General features: G+C 34.7%; 1 long non-coding RNA gene across 1 annotated transcript in view; it reads right to left on the bottom strand.

The window, feature by feature from the left end:
* Positions 1-901: 901 nt before the first annotated feature.
* LOC103892001 (uncharacterized) overlaps positions 902-25,429 on the bottom strand; it is a 108,009-nt gene continuing 83,481 nt past the window's right edge. Inside the window, exon 5 of the long non-coding RNA XR_656241.2 lies at positions 902-2,570. This is a non-coding gene — a long non-coding RNA (uncharacterized LOC103892001). The remainder of the gene's footprint in view (positions 2,571-25,429) is intronic.

The raw sequence follows: 25,429 nt of genomic DNA, 5'->3' as shown, positions 1-25,429 counted from the left end.
GGTAAAATTCTTGATAGCAATTGGCTCTGGGCCCCTGGTAACTTCACTGAAGAAAGCTAGGAAAAGAAATATATGCTGGCTTTTCTGATCCAGTTAATCACTACATTAACTTGATAGTTGAAAGCCTTCATGACTGAAATGAAAAATGCAGAATATTCTAAGTCAATGTGGTGATTAACACAACTTCAACGACATCCAGTAACTTTATTCTTCAGAATCATCTTTTGCCACATCATGTCTTTAATTCTGCAGATTCCTTGGAACATACAATTGTTACAAAAGAGCAAATGACTAATTAAAACAGATTTAGACTAGGTCGGTTTGAGCAATTTGGTACAAAATCATAAAAGTATTGCTAAATCAGAAAAGCAAACATAATGGGATGAAAATGCATCATAAATTGAAAACAGAAGTTTAAAAAACTGGAGAAAAATCTTCTAAATCCTGAAAAAGGAAAAAACAACCCATCACAATTCTAAACACCTTCTACATTATTTCCACATTAATAATACATGAATAACCAATTACAGAAGAATAGTTATGTTTTATTATTTTTTACTAGTTTGGTTTTAGGCAAATTGTTTTTGACCAAATTGGCAGCTAACAAATAGAAGCAGTGATTTGAGCCAATACCCTTTAAATGTGCTAGGCTGATTCATGGTGCTATTTTAAACAGACAGAATTTGATCTGGGTTTATTGACACAATTTATCTCAAACTCTTCAACTTCTTGCTCTTTGGTTCTAGAATTTCTTTTCAGTTCTGACCTCCCCACATGTGTCTGATGTTGGAATTCTCATCGCTGGCCTCTGCTTTCATTTACATCTAGTGAGAACTAGACCAGGTTTTCAGCTTTCTGCTTTCATCATTCGTTTTGTTCATTAGGTCCTTTTTCTTTCTTTGGAACTAAAATGGTCCAGAATGCTCACCAAGGCTTCTCCCCCTTGTTATCTCTAGTAGTCACCCTTTAAAATGAGGCTGCCATCTCAGGGATTCCCACAGTTCTCTCTGGCTCTTGTAATCAAGTCAGGGACTCAGGGACTCCAAAATCTGTCTCCTAGCTTCTTATGGGGCAGACATTCTTATTTCTTCCCTCGGATCCACAAGAGTAAACCCATTGGAAGCCATACTGGTATTATATGAACCACCCTTCCTGATCTTAAGGTAAGATCTTACCTATCTTTTATCTCGCCTCCAATAAGGTAAGATAAAGGAGTAAACATATCTTAACAAACTGGGTCAGATTTTCTTTACCTAGTATTTGGAAAACTGTTGTTGATATGGTTTGGCTGTGTCCCCACTCAGATATCATCTTGAATTTCCACGTGTTGTGAGAGGGACCCAGTGGGAGGTAGTTGAATCATGGGAGCAGGTCTTTTCCATGCTGCTCTGGTGATAGTGAATAAATCTGAAGAGATGCGATGGTTTTAAAAACGGGAGTTTCCCTACACAAGCTCTCTTCTCTTGTCTTCCACCATGTGAGATGTGCCCGAAATCTTGTCCTTCTGCCATTGTGAGGCTTCTCCAGCCACATGGAACTGTAAGTCCAATAAACCTCTTTCTTTTGTAAATTGGCCAGTCTCAGGTATGTCTTTATCAGCAGCATGAAAGCGGACTAATACAGTTGTCATCTTTGTAAGTGACTAGAATATCGTATAAGTCAGATGCTGAGGCTGGGAAGGCATTTTGCATCATGTCAACCAGTAAGTCAGAGAAAACTAGTTGTTGCTTGTAACCTCAGAAAGATATTTTATTCTTTGTTAAGCAATATTCCTTCGTGATTAATCAATGTTGAACAGTTTGACATTTATTGCCAGCCAACAGAGGCCAATTCTCATTGAACTGTAAACAATGTGTATATCCACAGCTTAGTGACCTTTTCCTGTTTAGTATATTCATGTGCACAGTAACAAATTAAATACCTACAATTGTTTGTGTACTTTTAAAAAAACTGTGGTGAAGGCCGAAGAACTACCTATTCAGTACTATGCTGACTAATGGGGTGACAGGTTCAATCATACCTCAAACCTCAGCATCAAACAATATACTTTTGTAACAAACCTGTGTATGTTCCCCTTGATTCTAAAATAAAACTTGAAAGAGAAAAAAATATCAGTAAAATAACAGAATTTACTATCTTAACCAATTTTAAGCATATAGTTCATTACTAACTTAACCGTTTTAAAGCATATAGTTCAGTAGTGTTAATATATTCACAATGTTATGCAACCAATCTTCAAAACTCTTTTGATTTCACAAATTAAACAACAGCTCCCTAGTGTCTCTTTCCCCCCCCTCAGAAACCACCATTCTAGTTTCTGTCTTTATGAATATGACTACTCTAAGTACCTGATATAAGTGGAATCATATGTCATATAGTATTTGTCTATTGTGATTTGCTTATTGCTTTTAACATAATGTCTTCAAAGTCCATTTGTGTTGTAGCATGTGTCAGGATGTCCTTCATTGTTAATGCTGAATAATATTCCGTTGTATGTATGTACCACATTTTCTTCATCCATTTGTCGATGGATACTGGATTGCTTCATTTCTTGGCTATTGTGATCAATGCTGCAATGAACTTGGGCATACAGATAGAAGGCGAATGTTTAAATGGAAAGAAGATAAAAGGATACATAGAGGAAACTAGAGACAATAAACAGAGATTTCTGACCCCTTCCTTGCTCCTAGCTATCATTATCTATTGAGATCCACTTGCATTTCTGTTCTTGAGTTATGTGAGTCACCTCTGCATTTATATACAATAAATTCTCCTTTTTTGCCTAAGATAGCTCAGACTGGTTTCTCTTATTTACAGCCAGAGTCTTGACTAATATATGGTTAGGAGAAAATCTCTGCAAATAAAGACAAGTCCAGCTCATGACAAATATTTCTTTTATTCTGTAAATAAGAAATAAGATAAAATTTCACTGTCAACAAAGAAATTACAAACTGCAAGAACCATCATAAGGTGGAACTTTTGCAACCTCCCAGACCTTTAATAAGAAGCTGAGAAAAGGAGGAAAAATTCCTTCATGAGACCCAAGAAGGAAGGTTAATGATATTTTAGATTTGGTTATTCTTTTTGTTCTGCTTTTGCTTCAATTCTTTACTGTCTCCCTGCAAAACCAGAACTGTCCAACAGGGATTGAATTTTCTGTGGACAGTTTGTCTTTCATAAGCTTCACAGACAAAATTAACCAGCAATGGAAAAATAAGATGACATTACTATTTTTGCAAGTTTAAAATCGTTCTCCCAAGTATCTATTGTATGTCTCATTTTTTTTTTCTTAATCCCTTGGCTTCATCTTCTTTGAAATTACTGCTATAAAAGTTAAGATAATACATATTACTAGTATCCCGGCATCCAAACAGAAGAGTTTTTCTCATCCCATGTTTCACAAAAGCAGTTGAAACAAAAACAAACATATTGCCACATAGCCTCTCTCTTATTCCTGTCTTGTGGTTTTCATAAAGATGTTAGCTTGGAAATTTCATCAAGTCTGAAAGATACCAAGTGATCTTCTCTTCAAAAAAAAATTGGTAGTAAACCTCTCTTCAAAAAAAATTTAATTTCTATATTTATTTGACCCAGTCTTCTATCCATTTTCTCCAAAGTAATTTCAGTATTCAGACCTTGACTCCTAACTCCCACAAAATTCTTTGTGTTTCTGCCTCTTCCTTTCCCATCACTCCTCTCAATAATTTTCTCAAATAACCTGCTTCTTTTTCTCATCATACTTTGGCCTTGTATTTTTTAACCTGCTTTCTCTTTTTATCCACACTGTCTGGATAGTTTTATTTTAAAACTTGATTTCTAAGGGATGGTGCTAAAGAGAAGATATGCGACAAAGACAGAGGGGAAAGGGATATATTTTTAAATGCTTCCATGTACTTATGCTGGTGTTCTCCCTCTGTGCTAAGACACAGCAACCTGAATTTATGGCATGCTTAGAGTTTCATACTGAAAAAGCATAAAGACCTATAGAAAACCCCTCCAAAAACCTCCTAAAAAAATCTACATGTGTTGACATAGTTGAATGATGTCAGCAGCCAAATCATGCATTGGGAGAGAAATTAACATTTAAATAATATAAACATCCAGGAGAACTGTACTCCTGCAAACTTTCTTTACATTGGAATCCTTGTCTGGCTAAACTCCTTATACTAAATCAATGTAACAGAATATAACATGGGATCAAATAACTTCTCTTAAATGACTTTTTCCCTACTCACTGACGAGTTATTAAAGATTTAAAAGTTAAATTTACTTTTGGCTGTATACAGATTAATTTAATTCAACAATAAAATGTCCTAGTTATATTTTTGTATATATTCATGCTCTTTCAAGGTCAGAAAAAAATAAAAGTTTTGCGTGGCTTTTAAAAACAGCTGCCTAAATCATATAAAATTGCGTCGACTGATTTAAAAAAAAACATTCCAGGCCGGAGCAGTGGCTCCGGCCTATAATCGCAGCACTTTGGGAGGCCAAGGCAGGAGGACTGCTTGAGTCTAGGAGTTTGAGACCAGCCTGCGCAACATGACAAGACCTTGTCTCTACACAAAATTGAAAACTAGTATTTTTTTAAAGAACCCATTTCATGTCTGCAATTGATGACATATCGTCTAGTCAATAGTTCCCATTTAGCATGAACATGTAGAAGCAGATGCTGAATCTCAGCCATCATAGCCTGTCAAAGCTAAAATGTATAGTAAAACTATAAAATTTATTATTCAAATATTTATCAACACCTATTTTGTGCATTGTCACTAAAAACTGATAGGGAAGGAATCCATTCAAGACATAGACAACTTCTCCCAAGGAACTCATTAGCTTAGTTGGAGAGATTGAATATACATTCACAAAAGAATTATTAAAAATACAACATATAACCTGATAAGTGTAAAAATGTCAAATGAAAATTGCAAACAAAAATTCCTATAGAGATTCACACAAGGGAAACAGTCATTGACATGGGTGGACGGGAGAGTCCAGAGGAGGTGCAAGGCTGAACTTGGAATAGTTTGCAGGGATCAGGGAAGCAGGAACTCAGAGCAGAGCATTACAGATGCATGACTGTAGGATGGAGAATATGATCAGAGACAAAAACAAAATCATTCCCATCCTGCTTGAGGGGAGGGAAAAAAGAATAGAGCAGTGTGTCTAGACAGGAGAGTTATCAACAGAAAAAAAAAACATCTCATCTGACTTCTCCAATAAGGATGAAAAAAAGCTTTTCAACTAGTGAACCAGCTGCAGAGACACTAGGGTTCTCATATGGTTATGTCTTACACAGAAAAAGAAATAGATATCTGCCTAACTAAAGCAACCTTAATGACTTCCAACAAATATTACAGAAACTCGTATGTGTATTCAGAGTTTCTAAGCTAAAGAGAGAGACATTTAACAGAAAATAAAAGTGAAATAAAGCAAATACCCCTGTAGTTTATCTGTGGCAATTTTCTTTAAGGAAATACACATACATTGAATATGTTTCTTTGACTATGCACAAACACACACATGTACAAGTAGAGTATAAATAAAGATTATGCTGCTGGTATTTTACTTGTTATTTTGAAACATAAGATTGAGATTTGTGAGTAGAACTTAAAAGTTCAAAAATCAATGAGCAAAATTAATCAGTAAGAGAGTTGAAAAATATTTTTTGTGCACCTTTATTAAAGATTAGGCTTAAGACTGCCCTCACAAAGCACAAAGAAGAGTATTTCCTAGACCTGATGCACTTTATTCTCATAAAGATCTTCTCAGACTAGATTATGCATGCACCTAAGGGGATGTGGTTGTGTGCTGGTGCAGGATGCCATGAGATAAATGCACCACATCTTCCTGGAGTTACCATTTTATCCAATGATATGGAAGTAGGGCAAGTTAAGTAATTTAATAGTAAGTAATTGAAGACATAGTTTTTGTATTAAAGCACATACAGAAAAATTATACTGAAGAATACAAACTGCTCCTAAAATTTCATGAGAAAATATGAGGCATCAAATAAATTTCCTTCATGGTTGGTTGCAAGTAATTTCCCACATAGAAAGAGAAACAAAGAAGGCTACTTAACAGAGTTTCAAGCTCGTTTACTCTCCTTACTTTGGGAGAAATTTTTACAGTATAATTGCTCTAGTAGATTATTTATTCCTTCCATACTTATGTAGCCTGCTTTTTAGTTAATCTTATTGTTTAAATAGTTGAAAGATAATCAATCATGTAAGGTTGTTTTCCAGTTTTTAAGGACAAGTTTAGCAACCCATTCTAACTTTATGCGTGCCTCTGGGGCTTCAGGCTGGTGACAATACCTCCAATCCCATCTCCATCCCGTTGAGTTGTTCCTGGGTCCCAAACAATGCTTCCTAGGGCTGTGGGTAATGCCAGACAATCAGTTCAGTCTGCACCATTAACCTCCAGGGATTAGTAGCTCTCCGTGCAATTGAATGTTCCCAGATTAGTCCCTGTGGTGAGCCACCTGCCAGGACTCAGCACTTCACAGGCAAAGCTAAGAAGCTAGTAAAAGATTTAAAGCTCAAACTTGAGCTGAGCAATCAGGATATTTTTCTCCCACAATTTACAGCTACTGTGGCATGACCTAATTTCTTATTCCCCATTTTTTTTCTTTAAATTTTGAGGTTTGATTTACCTGATAGAATTTGTTTCACAAAAATTAATGGAAGAAACATCAATTTTCCTATCATAAAATTGGAAAACATACTGCAATCCAACATAACCTTTAAGCTTTCGTTAAATTCCCATATGTTAACACTTGATACGTATTAAAATAAGAGCTGTTAGAGTTTTGCAAGTAAGGGCTACCTTTCATTTGTTTGATGGAAACACCCAGCCAGTAGCAGAAAAGCATATGGGGAGATCCACACTCTACGTGGTGTGCACACAAAGTATACAGATCGTAAAACGTAGGATTGACTCACTGTAAGTTGACATATTGATGTATAAAGTGGTATAAGGTTATCAATTTGTATCCTGAAAAGGGGATAAGTGTTTCGCTATCAAATGAGATAGAGTAGGAGGGAACAAGTGGAACCTATTCATGCCTGAAACAACTAAAACAGACAAAATATATGATAAAACCATTTTTAAGACACTAGATATCTGGTAACTAAGGGCAATAAACCCAGAGAGATGAGAAGCAAGTGAGATGTGCTCTGATTTCCCCAGTGTAGTGCCTTAATTGTTTGGGGAAACCATGGTGCATGGAGAGTAACCTTGGGTAAAACCTGTCAACTCTCTGAGAAGACAGAGATGAAAATGTGAGGAAAATAAAGTGGCTAGATTTTGCCAGAGAGAATATTGGCAAAAAGAGAGCTACACAGAGAAAAAACTCCGGAGACCTTGAAGGGTCCTCCTCAAATATTCAGCAGAGTACCAGTCAGTGCACATGTATGAGGTAACTCTTCATGGATGGGTAGAATCATCCCAGAGGATTACAGAGAGCAATGTTCAGTGTTCACATAGACCAAGAACAGTTCCTGTTTCCATCACCCAGACTGGAAAAACATAATTCATGGCACATCGGGTAGAGTGATTCAAAAGAGTCTTGCTTCAGTAATGGGAAATGATTATCCCTATGCTGAATGCTGACCTGCTCCTACATTTAGTAGATTGTAAATCTTCTTTTTAAAATTCTTAAAAGAAAGACCTGGATAGATCTAACTATTTCTTAGTAACCAATTGTTCATAAGAATACAAAAATATCTTGCGTTGAACAAAGTAATATTCACAATATCTTGCATCCAATCAAAGAGTAAGAGGCATACAAAGATGCAGGAAAATATAATCCATAATGAGGAGAAAAGCCAATTAAAACCAATCCAGAACTGACACAGACATTAGAACTAGCTAACAATGACATTAAAACAGTAATTATAACAGTATTATTGATGGTGATTAATAAAAGGCACAAATTGGACATCTAAGGGCGAAAACTACAAAATCTGAAATAAACAGTGCTCTGGATGGAATTAATGGTAGATCAGACGTCACAGAAAACTAATGAATTTGAAGGCATAGTAATAGAAACTATCCAAACTGAAACTAATAAAAATATAAAAGAACATTAATGATTTGTACAATTTCAAGCAGCCCAATGTTAAGGTTCCCTAAAACACAGTAAAAATATTTGAAGAACTAATGGATTAAAGAAGTTCAAAAAAATTTTTTTAAGAAAACTATAAGCACTTAGATTCAAGAAGTTCAATGCACTCCAAGCACAAGACATTTGAAGAAAACCATACCAAAGTACTTTATAGTCAAATTATTTTTAAAAACTTATGATAAAAAAATCTTAATAGCAACTGGAGAAAAAAATCCTTATATGCAGAGGAATAAAAATCAGAATAATCGAATATGTCTCGTCAAAAACAATGCAAGAAAAAAGAGAGAAGTGAAAAATCATTAAAGTACTGTTGGTAAAAGAAAATACAAAAAAACTACCAATCAAGGATTCTACACTTAGAAAAAATACATTTCATGGGAATCAAAACCACAATGAGATACCATCTCACACCAGTTAGAATGGCAGTCATTAAAAAGTCAGGAAACAACAGGTGCTGGAGAGGATGTGGAGAAATAGGAACACTTTTACACTGTTGGTGGGACTGTAAACTAGTTCAGCCATTGTGGAAGTCAGTGTGGTGATTCCTCAGGGATCTAGAACTAGAAATACCATTTGACCCAGCCATCCCATTACTGGGCATATACCCAAAGGATTATAAATCATGCTGCTATAAAGACACAGGCACACATATGTTTATTGCAGCACTATTCACAATAGCAAAGACTTGAAACCAAGCCAAATGTCCAACAATGATAGACTGGATTAAGAAAATGTGGCACATATACACCATGGAATACTATGCAGCCATAAAAAATGATGAGTTCACGTCCTTTGTAGGGACATGGATGAAGCTGGAAACCATCATTCTCAGCAAACTATCGCAAGGACAAAAGACCAAACACCGCATGTTCTCTCACTCATAGGTGGGAATTGAACAATGAGAACACATGGACACAGGAAGGGGAACATCACACACCGGGCCTGTTGTGGGGTGGGGCGAAGGGGGAGGGATAGCATTAGGAGATATACCTAATGTCGGATGACGAGTTAATGGGTGCAGCACACCAAAATGGCACATGTATACATATGTAACTAACCTGCACATTGTGCACATGTACCCTAAAACTTAAAGTATAATAATAAAAAAAAAGAAAAAATACATTTCAAAAACAAAGGTAAAATAAACATTGATTTTTGGCTATACAAAAGCTGAAAGAATTCACCAGTAGATTTACACCAAATATATTTTAAATAAAGTACTCTCGGAAGAAGAAAAATAACATCAGTTAGAATAGTAACTACATGGGTAAATATAAAAAGTTTTAATATTTAAATTCCTTTAAAAGGTAATTGGCTATATCAACAAAAATAATAATATTGTACTGAGAGTTTATAACATGCATTAATGAAATATATAACAACAGTAGCATAGGGGAAATGTAACTACACTATTGAAAAATTATTCTACATGAAGTAATATAATCTCACTTGAAGGTACACTATAATCAATGAAAGATGTATAATATAAATCCTAAAGCATCAACTAAAATAGCAAAAAGTTATGGTTAATAAGCCAACAGAAGAGATAAAATGGAATGAAATATTCAATTACTCTAAAAGGAGGCTGAAATAGTGAATAAAGAACAAATGGAACAAATAGAAATGAAATAACAGGATGATAGACTTAACTCTAATGATGTCAATCATCATATTAAATTTAAATGTTCTTAACACTCAGATCAAAAGGCAGAGATTGTCAGATTGAAAAACTTGAAGAAGAGAGAGTACTTCCTAATTCACTTTATGAGGATAGCATTATCCAGATACCAAACTCAGACAAAGACATTGGGGAAAAAACTATAAACTAGTATTTCTTATGAAAAAAAAATTAGTAAATCAAATTCTAAAGTATATAAAAAGTAATTATAGGCTTTATGCCAGGAAGGCAAGTTTGGCTTAACATTCAACAATCAATCAATGTAATTCTCCATGTTAACAAATTTAAAAAGTAAAGCCTGATGATTCAATAGACACAGGAAAAACATTTGACATAATCCAGCATTCATGCCTGGTAAATATTCTCAAAAAACTAAGGATGGAAGACTTCATTAACTGTACAAAAGGTAAAAATCTACAGTTAACTTCATACTTTATGATGAAAGATGGAATGCTATCTTTTCCCCTAAAACAATGGACAAAATAAGGGTGTCTACTCTTCCATTCAGCATTGAATTAGAGAGTTGTAGCCTGTGGAATAATGCAAGAAAAAGAAATAAAAGCAGTGGAAAGTAACCTAGGAAAAGAAAATGAAATTTGTTTTGTTCATAGATGACATGATCACCTTGGAAAATGTGATGAAATCTACACATAAGCTACTAGAACCAGTAAGTGAATTTGTCAAGTTTGCAGGATGTAAGCTTAAAGTAAAATATTAATTGTATTTCTAAGCATTCTGTTTGAATCAGAGGAGAATGTTTTGTAAAACATGACAAACTGATTCTAGAGTTCATATAGAAATACAAATAGGCTAGAACAGCCAAAACAACTTTGAAAAAGAACAAAGTTGACAAGCCAGAACTATCTGATTTCAAGACTTTATTATATGCTCCACTTATTTATTATGCTCCACCTCCTTGAGAGACAGTAGCTACATAAATAATTTGGAATTCTTCGAAGTCAGAGATTTGCTTCTTGTATCCACTAATTTATTTATTTATTCATATCTGTGTGGGTCCACTAATATTTATTTTATAGTCTAGGTTATAAACCAATACAACTTTATTTTGTTGCTCAAATTGTTCCAGCTTTGGTAATTGAGAGCTCTTTCAAGACTTTATTATATACTTTATTTCAAGACTTTATTATTATAAGTTTACAGTAATCTTAGCTGAGCATGGTGGCACATGCCTGTAGTCCTAGTTACTTGGGAGGCTGAGGCAGGATTGCCTGAGCTCAGAGTTTGAGGCTGCAGTGAGCTATGATTATACCACTGCACCCCAGACTGGGTGACAGAGAGAGACCCCATCTCTAATGAATAAGTAAATGAATAAAAATTGCAGTAATTAAGACAATGTGTATATTAGTCTGTTTTCACACTGCTGATAAAGACATACCTGAGACTGAGCAATTTACAAAAGAAAGAGGTTTAACCGGACTTACAGTTCCACATGGCTGGGGAAGCCTCATAGTCATAGCAGAAGGCAAGGAGGAGAAAGTCCCATCTTCCATGGATGGCAACAGGCAAAGACAGAATAAGGAAGACGCAAAAGCAGAAACCCCTGAAAAAACCATCAGATCTCATGAGACTTTTTCACTACCATGAGAACAGTATGGGGGAAACCACCCCCACGATTCAATTATCTCCCACTGGGTCCCTCCCACAACATGTGGGAATTATGGGAGTACAATTCAAGATGAGTTTTGGGTGAGGACACAGGTAAACAGTATCAATGTGGTATCAATGTCATGAGAGACAAATAGATAAAATGGGAAAGAATACAGGCCACAAATAGACCCACACATACATGGACTGCTTATTTTTGATGAAGGTGCAAAAAAAATTCAGTGGGGAAAGAATAGCTTTAAAAAATGCTGTTATAAAAACCTGTTATCCATATGCCAACATAAATAAATAAATACCAATGCATACACAATCTAATTTATATAAAAATTAATCCCAAATGGATCATAGACATAAATATAAAACCTGAAACTGTAAAACTTGTATAAGAAAACATACAAGAAAGCCTTTGTGACCTTGGGTTAGGCAAAGAAAAAAATTAAAAATTGATAAATTAGACTTTATCTAAATTTAAAACCTCTGTTCATAAAGACATTGCTAATTGGATGAAAAGATAACTTTCTACTGGAACAAAATATTTGCAAGTATATGTCTGATAATAGGCTTGCACCCAGCACATACAAAGAAATCTCAAAACTCAAAAGTAAGAAATCAACCCAATAAACAACTGAGCAAAAGATTTAAACAGACACTTGTCCAAAGAATGCATGAAGACAAATAATTTTAAGTAGGCACATAAAAATATATATAGCATTATATATATTTATATAATTTTATATAATATATAAAATTCATTTCATATAATATATATAATTCATTTTATATATAAAATGAATTATATATATTATATACATATAAATGAATTATATATTATATACATATAAATGAATTATATATTGTATATATAAATGAATTATATATATTATATATAAATGAATTATATATATTATATATAAATGAATTATATATATTATATATATATGAATTATATATATTATATATAAATGAATTATATATATTATATATAAATGAATTATATATTATATATAAATGAATTATATATATTATATATAAATGAATTATATATTATATATAAATGAATTATATATAATATATAAATGAATTATATATATTATATATAAATGAGTTATATATATTATATATAAATGAGTTATATATATTATATATATAAATGAGTTATATATATTATATATAAATGAATTATATATTATATATAAATGAATTATATATATTATATATAAATGAATTATATATAATATATATAAATGAATTATATATAACATATAAATGAATTATATATAACATATATAATGAATTATATATAACATATATAATGAATTATATATAACATATATAAATGAATTATATATTATATATAATGAATTATATATAACATATAATGAATTATATATATTATATATAAATGAATTATATATATTATATAAATGAATTATATATAATATATAAATGAATTATATATAATATATATAAATGAATTATATATTATATATAAATGAATTACATATAATATATAAATGAATTATATATATTATATATAAATGAATTATATATATTATATATAAATGAATTATATATATTATATATAAATGAATTATATATATTATATAAATGAATTATATATGTTATATATATATGAATTATATATTATATATATGAATTATATATATTATATATAAATGAATTATATATATTATATATGAATTATATATATTATATATAAATGAATTATATATATTATATATGAATTATATATATTATATATATAATGAGAGAAATTATTAGTCATTAGAGAAATGCAAATTAAACCCCAAAGATATACCGTTATATACCTTTTGGAATGACTAAAATTAAAAGGACAGATCATAAAGAGTGTTAATAAGGACTTGGAGAAACAAACTTCTATACACGGCTGGTAGGAATTTTACATAATATTACTCCTTTGAAAAACAGTTTGTCCATTTCTAAAAAGAAAAAAATTAAACATACGACGACCATATGGACCAGCTATTCCACTCCTAGGCAGTTACCCAAGAAGAAGGAAAGCCTATGTCCTTATAGAAAGTTGCACTTGAATAAACACCCAAATACCCATCAACCGATGAATGGACAAACAAATCATGGAGTACATATCCACACAATGGAATATTACTCTATAATTAGGCTGAATGAAAGGAACCTTACTAAAAAAATACATACTATATGATTCCACTTCTTTAAAACTATGGAAAATGTAAACTAATCTATACTGATAGATCAGTGGTTGTCTTAGGGAGGATGGGAGGGTGGCAGGTGGAAGGGATTTAAAAGGGCATAAGAAAACTCTTACAGATGAAGAACATGTTCATTATGTTATTGTGGTAATAGTTCCATAGGTTTCTACATATGTCAAAACTTATTAAATATGTTCAGTTGATTTTATCCCAATTATAAATCTTTTTTTATTAAGAGAGAATAAATCAACCCTACAGGGGTACAGTTCTACCTGTTAAAAATAGTTTTCTGTCCTTGGATGCTGTGAATCAGACATATCCATTTGGCTCTAACACTGTTGGCCTCCTAAAACCATGGTGCTCCTATCCACATGATGAAAGGATAGAGACAGAACAACCCTGCTCCATATGGGTATTGTACAATTCTGAGTGGAATTGTAGAACTCCACTTTGTGGAATTTGTAAGCAAAAAACATATAGCACATTAGGAGTCATTAAATTCCACAGGTCTTTATTTTTCTTTTTTTTTTTTTGACTGAAAGTATTTTCATTAATCTTTTTCTTTTTATTATTATTATTTTTATTATACTTTAAGTTTTAGGGTACATGTGCACAACGTGCAGGTTAGTTACTTATGTATACATGTGCCATGTTGGTGTGCTGCACCCATTAACTCGTCATTTAACATTAGCTGTATCTCCTAATGCTATACCTCCCCCCTCCCCCCACCCCTATTTTTCAAAAGAAAATGTTTAGGACGTAAGAGTAGCTGTTGCTTTATTTTAGTAGATTTTTAAATAAATACATGGCAGTAGCTCAGGGTAACACCTGCCAGTGTAGCAAAGACCAACAGCTTAATTTGAGTCACCAGAGTAGCATGAGCAATTTCAGTACTTTATCCTCAATGCAGAAGCCATTTATTGCCCTTTTCGGGGCAATAAATTGATTTTTCTACCTTTAAAAGATGTTTTACTTAAATTGTGCAAACATGATTTACAACAATTAGCAACAGTGTAGTTCTTAGACATTGGAGCCAGCTCAATATGGGCAACACACAAACTACAATTTCTAACCCTACAGAAGAAAATGAATCCAAAATTTTATATCAACTTTTGTATTTTTTGGTTTTCCTTCTAGTATATAATACAAAAGTATTTTTAATATGAAATATTTATAATTTTTCTAATATATGTGAAATGTATTTGAAAAAATAAATGTTGATATTTAATCCTGTTATTGTGGGTATCAATTTTAGCACATTTATTTTTTTCATCCTATTATTGCAACCCTAGAATGCTAATTGGCAAAGAGATACACTCCAACTGATATGCTCTGGCATTGCAAAAGGCATTACCCAGAGTATCTTGCTGAATTGCTTGTTAATGACAAATGCTGAGGATTATGACATGACATGATCGTCACCATACAAACACGAAATTGCCTACTGCTGCTTGAAACTGCACAATAAAAATTTTTTCCTTGGATTAAACATTGAGCTCTCCGAAGGGTAAAATACTTTTAAATTAAACTTCATTTTAATCATTACGGTTTTTAAGTTTATTTTACAATTTATCCTTATGAGATTTTTAGTTTATTATTATTTGGTTTACTATTTATTTTAGTTAATTTAGTTTTGTTTTATATTTATAGAAAAACTGGAAGATAGAGTGCCCATATACCCACAAAGCAAGTTTCCCCCATTGTTAAATCAGCACCTTACATTAGTGAACAGATGGTACATTTGTTACAATTAATGAACCAATACTGATACATTACTATTAACTGAAGTCCATACTTTATTCATACAGCCTTAGATTTTACCAAATGTCCTGGTTCTGTTTCAGGATCCCATCCAGGATGCTACTTTGCATTCAACCATCTACCTCTTCAGGCTTCTGTTAGCTGTGACAGTTTCTCAGATTTACCTTGTTTTTTGGTATTTTACACGTTACTCCATTGGACTTCTTTGATGTTTTTCTAATTACACTGGAGTTACAGATTCTTTGGAGGATGACCCAGAGACAAAATGCCATTCTCATCATATTGTATCGTGGTTATGTGCTATCAATATAATTTACCACTTTTTTTTTTTTTTTTTTTTTTTTGAGACGGAGTGTCTCTCTCGTCTCCCAGGCTGGAGTGCGGTGGCGCGATCTCGGCTCCCTGCAAGCTCCACCTCCTGGGTTCCCGCCATTCTCCTGCCTCAGCCTCCCCAGTAGCTGGGACTACAGGGGCCCGCCACCACTCCCGGCCAATTTTTTTGTATTTTTTTAGTAGAGACAGGGTTTCACCGTGTTACCCAGGATGGTCTTGATCTCCTGACCTCGTGATCCACCCGTCTCAGCCTCCCAAAGTGCTGGGATTGCAGGCGTGAGCCACCGTGCCCGGCCGATTTACCACTCTTGATGTTCACCACCTGGCTGAGGTAGTGCTTGACAGTTTTTTCCTTTTTAAAGTTTAATCTTTTTTCCTCCTTTTCATAATGGAATGAAGAAAATTCAGTCACTGTGCACCTAATGAGTGGGGAGTTATGCTCCACCTCCTTGAGGGACAGTAGCTACAGAAATAATTTGGAATTCTTCGAAGTAAGATATTTGCTTCTTCTATCCACTAATTTATTTATTTATTCATATCTGTGTGGGTCCATTAATTTTTTTATACTCTAGGTTATAAACCAATGCAACTTTATTTTGTTACTCAAATTGTTCCAGCTTTGGTCATTGAGAGCTCTTTCAGTTGGTCCTGTCTCACTTTAACATACTCCCATAATTATGGGTTTGTGGAGCTTTAAAAAAATTCCTTATTTTCTAGCACTGTAAGATGCTCCAGTATTACCTTATATATTTTTTGTTGTAGTCTGAAATCATTTCTTCATAATGACATTTTCTCCTTTTATTGGAAAATGTTAGAAACCAAGATCAAGAGCTTGATGTGCTTGTTGATACTGGAGTGTCATTGATTCTCAGCCCTGTCAACTGACCAGATCAAGGAACTACATGTGTATAAGCTAAGGCATGTATATGCACATATATAGATTTATAAATATTGTGTATGTAACTATCTGTATCCATATTAAGCTACACATGAGTTCATTCTGATGTTCTCCACTCTGGCAAGACACATAACTGCAGCCTCCTACCCTTGCTTATCTTTAGACTCCCATTACGGTGTCGAGTAACCTGGCTCACATCATACACCATCCACTTGGTTAGTTGCTTACTTTCAGTATATGTGAACAGTGGCATCAGAATTATTAACCTGTACCTTAGTTTCTTGTGCCTTCGGCCTTACTGATTTTTCTCATTTCCAAAGCTACTTAGGTAGGCACCCTTTCCCCCACTCCCTTCAGTAAGGTTGTTTCATATGTTTAGACTACAATTAGGTGGTTATCCCATTCTGCATTCTATCCTGGGTTCCCCAAACCTCCTAAATTCATTTTCATATTTGCATACATCAGGGTTCACTCTTTGTGCTGTAAAGTGCTTTGGATTTTGACAAATGCGTTGTGTGATGGTATCCACCATTACAGTGTAGCATTCTATACAAGATATAATACTGTATAGTATAATATTGTATAATTTCTGTATTGTATAATTTCTGTATTTTATAATATTCTGACCAGATATAATACTGCATAGTATAATATTGTACAGTATAATTATAATATAGTATAATACTGTATAGAATACTGGATAATACAGTATAGAATACTACACTGTAATGGTGGATACATCACACTAAGCATTTGCACCACTGTAAAATCCTGTGTGCTTTAATTATTCATCCTTCCCTTCTTTCCCACCAAATAATCACTTGCAACCACTAATTTTTTTGCTGTCTCTATAGTTTTGCTCTTTTCAGAATGTGACTTAATTGGAGTCATACAATAAGTTGCCTTTTCATACTGGCTTCTTTCACTTACAATATGCATTTAAGATTCATATATGTCAATAAAGAACGAGATCATGTCCTTTGCAGGGACATGGTTGGAGCTGGAGGCTATTATCCTTAGCAAGCTAACACAGGAACAAAAAACCAGATACCACATGTTCTCACTTATAAGTGAGAGAGAAATGATGAGAACACATGAACACATAGAGGGGAACAACACACACTGGGACCTATGGGAGGGTAGAGGTTGGGAAGGAGAAGATCAGGAAAAATAACTAATGGGTATGAGGTTTAGTACCTCAGTGATGAAATAATCTATATGACAAACCCCTGTCACATAAATTTACCTATGTAACAAACCTGCACATGTACATAAACTTAAAATAAAAGTTAAAAAATTTATGTCATTTGTGACTTGATAGCTCACTTCTTTTTGTTTATAAGTAATATTTTATTTTATTCATGAATCACAGTTTGTTTATCCATTCACTTATTGAAAGATATCTTGGTTGCTTTCAGTTTGGGGAGATTGTAAATAAAGTTTTTATAAACTTTTATGTAGACATAATTTTTTTAATTAATTAAGTAAATACCTTGGAGTGTGATTGCTGGATTATGTGGTTAGAATATGTTGTTTTTTTAAAAACAGCCAAATTGTCTTTGAAGTGGCTATATCATTTTCCATTCCTACCAACAATGAATGAGAGTTACTGTTGCACTTCATTCTTACCATTAACTAGCATTGTTATTTTCATTTCTAGTTTAATTCCATTGTGGTCTGAGAAAGTAAGTTGTACGATTTCGATTCTTTTAAATTTGAGAAAGTGTGTTTTAGGATACAGAATGTTGTCTATCTTAGGGAATGTTTCATGTGAGCTTGAGAAAAATGTATAATCTATTGTTGTTGGAAAGAGTTGTCTATAAATACCAATCAGATCAAATCAATCAACAGCACTCTTCAGGTCAAATCCACCCTTACTGATTTTCTGCATGCTTGAGCTATCAATTACTTATAGAGTAGTGTTAAGGTCTCCAGCAATAGCAATTAATTTGGCTATTTCTCCTATCAGTGTGATTAATTTTTGTCTCACATATTTTGACATTCTGTTGTTAGGTGTCTACCTATTTAGGATTGTTTTGTCTCTCAGAGAATTGATCACTTTATCATTATGTAATACCACTCTTTATTCCTAATAATTACCTTTGTTTTGAAGTCTGCTTGTCTGAAATTAATATAGATACTCCAATTTTTATTTGATTATTGTTACCATGGTTTATTTTTCTCCATCCCTTTACATTGAAGTTGTGTCTTGATAATTAAAGTGGATTTCTTGTAGACAACATATAGTTACAGATAAAATATAGTTGGATTATTTTTTCATCCACTCAGACAATCTGCATCTTTAATTAATGCATTTTGACCACTTACATTTAAAGTGATGATTGGTAGAGCTGGATTAATGTTTAACTTATTTGTAATTGTTTTCAAATGGTTGCATTTATTCTTTGTTTCTGTTTATTATCTTTTAATGCCTTTACTGGTTTTAATTAACAATTTTATATAATTCTATTTTATCTTCTCTCTTAGCACATCAATTATCACCTAAAAAACATAGTAATTGCCCTAGAGTTTGCAATTTGCATTTTTTCCAGCTGTATTGATGTATATTGACAAATAAAAATTTTATGTACTAATGACATACAACAAAATGTTCAGATATATATAACATTGTGAGATGATTACCACAATCAAGCTAATTAACATATCCATCACTTCACATAATTATCTTTTTTATTTTGTGGTGAGAATATTTCTACTTTCTTAGCAAATTTTAGGTGTAGAGTACAGTATCATTATAGTCACCATGATGTACAATCATTCTCAAGAACTTATTCATCCTATCTATCTGAAACTTTGTACCTTTTGACCAGCATCCGCCATTTTCCCTACTTGCCAGCCCCTGGCAACTATCATTCTACACTCTGCTTCTTTCAGTTCAACTGTTGTAGGTTTCAGATTTAAGTGAAATCATGCAGTATTTGCCTTTTATATACCTGGCTTATTTAACTTACCATAATATCCTCCAGGCTCATCCAGGTTGTTGCAGTTACAAGATATACTTCTTGTGTGAATATTTTTTCATGTGGTAGAATATATATGTGTGTGTGTACATATATACACATATATGTATATATGTGTGTATATACATGTATATGTATATATGTATATATTTATATACATGCATGCCATTTTCTTCATTCATTCATCTATCTATGGACACTTAAGTTGATTCCATATCTTGGCTATTGTGAATAATGATGCAGTGAACACAGTAGTGGAGACATCTCTTCAACATACTGACTTTATTTCCTTTGGATATATACTGAAAAGTGGGATTGCTGAATTATATGATAGTTTTGTTGTTTATAATTTTTTGAGGCACCTCCACACTGTTTTTCATAATGGCTGTACTAATTTACCTTCCCACTAATAGTGTACAGGGTTTTCTTTTCTACACATCTTCACCAACACTTGTCATCTTTCGTCTTTTGATTAACAGCCATTCTAACTTGTGTGAAGTGGTATCTTACTATGGTTTTAATTTGCATTTCCCTGATAATTAGTTATATTGAGCATGTTTTCATATACTGTATTATTCTGTTCTTGCACTGCTATGAAGAAATACCTGAGACTGGGTAATTTATAAAGAAAAGAGATGTAATTGGCTTATAGTTCTTCAGGTTCTACAGGAAGCAAGGCAGCATCAGCTTCTGGGGAGGCCTCAAAAAAAGCACAAAGCAGGGAGGTGCTACACACTTTTAAACAACCAAGTCTCACAGTAACTCACTCACTCACTATCACAAGAACAGCACCAAGAGAATGGTGCTAAAACATTCATGAAAAACCACCCCCACAATCCAATCCTCCCACCAGACCCCACCTCCAACGCTGGGGATTACAGTTGAACATGAGATGAGATTTGGGTGAGGACACAAATCCAAATCATATCATACACCTATTGGCCATTGGTATGTATTCTTTTGAGAAATGTCTACTCAGATCCTTCATCCACTTTTTAATCAGGTTATTTTTTTTTACTATTGAGTTGTTTAATTCCTTATGTATTTTAAATATTATCCCCTTATAAGATGTATGGCTTACAAATATTTTCTCCTATTCTGTAGATTTTCTCTTCATTCTGTTGATTATTTCCTTTGCTGCACAGAGGTTTTTAGTTTGAAATGATCAGATTTATCTATTTTTGCCTTTAGGATTGTAGTCAAAACATCATTGCCCAGACCAATGTTACATAGTTTTCCCCTCAATTTTTTTCCTAGTAGTTTTAGAGTTTCAGTTTTTATGTTTAAGATTTTAATTCATTTTGACTGGATTTTTTGTTTATGATGTGAGGTAAGGGTCCAAATTCATTCTTCTGGGTGTAGAAAACAAATTTTCCCATTGTTTGTTAAAGAGACCATCTTTTCTCCATTGTATATTCTTGACTTCTCTGTCAAAGATTAATTGGCCATAAATGCATGAATTCATTTCTGAGCTGCTCTATTCTGTTTCATTGTCTACATGCCCATTTTTATGCCAGTACCATGCTGTTTTGATTACTTTAGTTTTGTAGTACAATTTGAAATTGCAATACAATGTTATACTATACTATGGTATAGTACAAATATTGTAAGTATTATGATACATCTAGCTTTGTTCCTTTTGCTCAAGATTGCTTTGTCTACTCAGGGTCTTTTGTGATTCTATATTAATTTTAGCATTGCTTTTTCTATTTTTGTGAAAAAATGACATTGGAATTTTGATATGGATTGCATTGAATCTCTATACATTGCTCTGGGTAATATGAACATTTGAACAATATTAATACTTCCAATCCATGAACATAAGATATTTTTCCATTTATTTGTGTCTTCTTCAATTTCTTTCATATATGTTTTATAGTTTTCAATGTACACGTTTTACCTTCTTGGTTAAACATATTCTGAAATATTATTTCTTGCTATTGTAGGTGGAATTGTTTTCTTGATTTTATTTTCACATAGTTTATTGTTAGTAGATATGGTTTGTCTGTGTCCCCAACCAAATCTCATCTTGAATTATAGCTCCCATAATTCCCTCATGTTGTGGGAGGAACCCAGTGGGTCCCAATTATTTTAAGATAATTGAATCATGTGGCCAATTTCCCCCATACTGTTCCCGTGGTAGTGAATAAGTCTCACGAGACCAGATGGTTTTATAAGGGGAAGCCCCTTTCACTTGGCTCTCATTCTATTATTTTGTCTGCTGCCATGTGAGACGTGCCTTTAACCTTTTGCCATGACTGTGAGACCTCCCCAGCTACATGGAACTGTGAGTCCATTAAACCTCTTTCTTTTGTAAATTGCCCAGTCTCAGGTATGTCTTTATCAGCAGGATGAAAACAGAGTAATACAACCAATACGGTAAATTGGTGCCAGTAGAATGGGGTGCTGCTGAAAATATACCTGAAAATGTGGAAGCAGCTTTGGAACCTGGTAACAGGCAAAGGCTGGAACAGTTCAGAAGATTCAGAAGAAGACAGGAAAATGTGGGAAAGTTTGGAACTCCCTAGAGACTTGTTGAATGGCTTTGATGAAATCCAGGCTGAGGTTGTCTCAGATGGAAATGAGGAACTTTTTGAGAACTAGAGTAAAGGTGATTCTTGTTATGTTTTAGCAAAGAGACTGGCAGCATTTTGCCCCTGCCCTAGAGATTTGTGGAACTTTGAACTTCAGAGAGATGCTTTGGGGTATCTGGCAGAAGAAATTTCTTTTCTTTTCTTTCTTTTTTTTTTTTTTTGTGTGACATGGAGTCTTGCTCTGTCACCCAGGCTAGAGTGCAGTGGCGCAATCTCCGCTCACTGCAACCTCCGACTTCCAGGTTCACACCATTCTCCTGCCTCAGCCTCCCGAGTAGCTGGGACTACAGGCGCCCACCACCATGCCTGGCTAATTTTTTATATTTTTAGTAGAGACAGGGTTTCACCATGTTAGCCAGGATGGTCTCGATCTCCTGACCGTATGATCCGCCCGCCTCAGCCTCCCAAAATGCTGGGTTTACAGGCGTGAGCCACTGAGCCCAGCCTGGCAGAAGAAATTTCTAAGCAGCAAAGCATTCAAGGTATGATTCAGGTGCTGTTAAATGGTTTCAGTTTTAGGAGGGAAACAAAGCATAAAAGTTTGGAAAATTTGCAGCCTGACAATGTGATAGAAAAGAAAATCCCATTTTCTGAGGAGAAATTCAAGCCAGCTGCAGAAATTTGCATAAGTAATGAGGAACAGAATGTTAATCACCAAGACGATGAGGAAAATGTCTCCAGGGCATGTCAGAGACCTTTGCAGCAGCCCTTCCCATCACAGGTCTGGAGGCCTAAGAGGAACTGGCCAGAACCAGGGTTCCTCTGCTGTGTACAGTCTAGGAACTTGGTCCCCTGCTCCCAGCTGCTCCAGGTGTGACTAAAAAGGGCAAGGTAAAGCTTGGGCCATGGCTTCAGAGGGTGCAAGCCCCAAGTCTTGGCAGCTTCCTTGTGGTGTTGAGCCTGCGGGGGCACAGAAGTCAAGAATTGAGGTTTGGGAAACTCCATCTAGATTTCAGAGGATGTATGGAAATGCCTGGATGTCCAGGCAGAAGTTTGCTGCAGGGGTGTGGCTCTCATGGAGAACCTCTGCTAGGGCACTGCTGAAGGGAAATGTGGGATGGGTGCCCACACACAAAGTCCCCACTGGGGTGCTGCCCAGTGGCACTCTGAGAAGAGAGCCACTGTCCTTCAGACCCCAGAATGGTAGGTCCACAGACAGCTTGCACTGTGTGCCTGGAAAAGCCACAGACACTCAATGCCAGCCCATGAAAGCAGCCAGGAGGAAGGCTGTACCCCACAAAGCCACAGGGACACAGCTGTCCAACACCATGGGAACCCACCTCTTGCATCAGCATGACCCAGATGTGAGACATGGAGTCAAATTAGATCATTTTGGAGCTTTAAGATTTGACTGCTCTGCTGGATTTTGGACTTGCATGGGACATGTAGCCCCTTTGTGTTGGCCAGTTTCTTCCATTGGGAAGAGCTGTATTTACCCAATGCCTGTATCCCCATTGTATCTAGGAAGTGACTAACTTGCTTTTGATTTTACAGGCTCATAGGTAGAAAGGACTTGCCTTGTCTTGTATGATATTTTGGACTGTGGATTTTTGAGTTAATGCTGAAATGAGTTAAGACTTTGAGGGACTGTTGGTAAGGCATAATTGGTTTTGAAATGTGAGGACATAAGATTTGGGCATGGCCAGGAGCAGAATGATATGGTTTGGCTCTGTCCCCATCCAAATCTCATCTTGAATTGTAGTTCCCATAATTCCCTCATGTTGGGAGGGACCCAGTGGGAGAACCAGTCACATGGTTCTGTTTTCCCCAATATTGTTCTTGTGGTAGTCAATGAGTCTCATGAGATCTGATGATTTATAAGGGGAAACCCGAAACCCCTTTCATTTGGCTCTCATTCTCTTCTCTTGTCTGCTGCCATGTGAGACATGCTTTTCACCTTCCACCATGATTGTGAGACCTCCCCAGCCATGTGGAACTGTGATTCCATTAAACCTCTTTCTTTTATAAATTGTCCATTCTTGGGTGTGTCTTTATCAGCAGCATGAAAACAGACTAATATATTAGTGTATAGAAATGCTATTAAATTCTGTATGTTGATTTTCTATCCTACAGCTTTACTGAATTCATTTATTAGTTCTAATAGTTTTTCAATGGAGTCTTTAGTTTTCTGTTCTTATTTATTTAAATTTGCTTTTCCCTATTTCTCTTTCTCTGCTTCTTCTGAAACTCCTATAATGCATATATTGGTTCATTTGCTGGTGTCCCACAAGTTCTATAGGCTTTCTTCACTCTTTCATTCATTTTGTTGTTGTCGTTTCTCTGAGAGAGTATTTTCATATGACCTGTCCTTAGGCTCACTGATTCTTTCCACTGCTTGATTGAGTCTGCTGTTGAAGCTGTCTGTTGAATTCAGTTCAATCAGATTGTGTTCTTTGCCTCCAGAATTTCTGTCTGGTACTTAGTAAGTTTAACCCTCTTGTCGAATTTCTCATTTTGTTCACATATTATTTTCCTGATTTCATTTGATGTCTATCTGTATACATTTGTAGTTCACTAAACTTCTTTAAAATAATTATTTTGAATTCTATATCAAGCATTTTGTAGATCTTTATTTCTTTACAACCAGTTATCAGTATGTACTTTGTTCCTTTGGTAGTGTTATGTTTCCCTGGTTATTAATGATGTTTGTGTCCTTGCATTGACGTCTGCGCATTTGAAGAAATGAACAACTTTGCCAGTCTTTACAGACTACTTTTGGCAGGAAAAGCCCTTCAACCAGTCACACAATCTACAGGTTCTGGGCAGGCTGCCTGGCAGGTTCCTTGGGCTGGCTTGCTGATGGAATCTTTGGATGAGCTGACTTGGTGCTTGGGTCAGTTGGAAGGTGGGCCTGTACCTAGTTCCACAAGGGTGGCCCTAGGACCAGGGTCTGGATCCTGAGGCCATGGTAGCCACATAGGCCTGGATCCTGAGACCATGGTATCTTGCTTGGTACCAGGTCCACTTGGCGAGCCAGTCACATCAATCCCCACAGACAGGCCTGAAGTCTGGATCCACAGGGTAGTAGGAAGAGGCCTGACACTATGTATGCAAGGACCATCTTGAAGTCTGTATCCACAAGAGTTAACCTGGCACTAGGATGTTTGTCAGGCCTGAAGCTGCAAACAGTAGGCTGGAGCTTGAGAACACAGAGTTTTATAGATCCTTGATTTATAAGGCTATCCTGAAACCTGGGACTATGAGGGCTAACCTGGAACTAGGG

Source organism: Pongo abelii, chromosome 1 (genome assembly GCF_028885655.2).
Source record: "Pongo abelii isolate AG06213 chromosome 1, NHGRI_mPonAbe1-v2.0_pri, whole genome shotgun sequence".
Lineage (NCBI taxonomy): Eukaryota > Metazoa > Chordata > Mammalia > Primates > Hominidae > Pongo > Pongo abelii.
The sequence above is the reverse complement of the archived record's forward strand: the minus strand, read 5'-3'. Positions and strand labels throughout refer to the sequence as shown.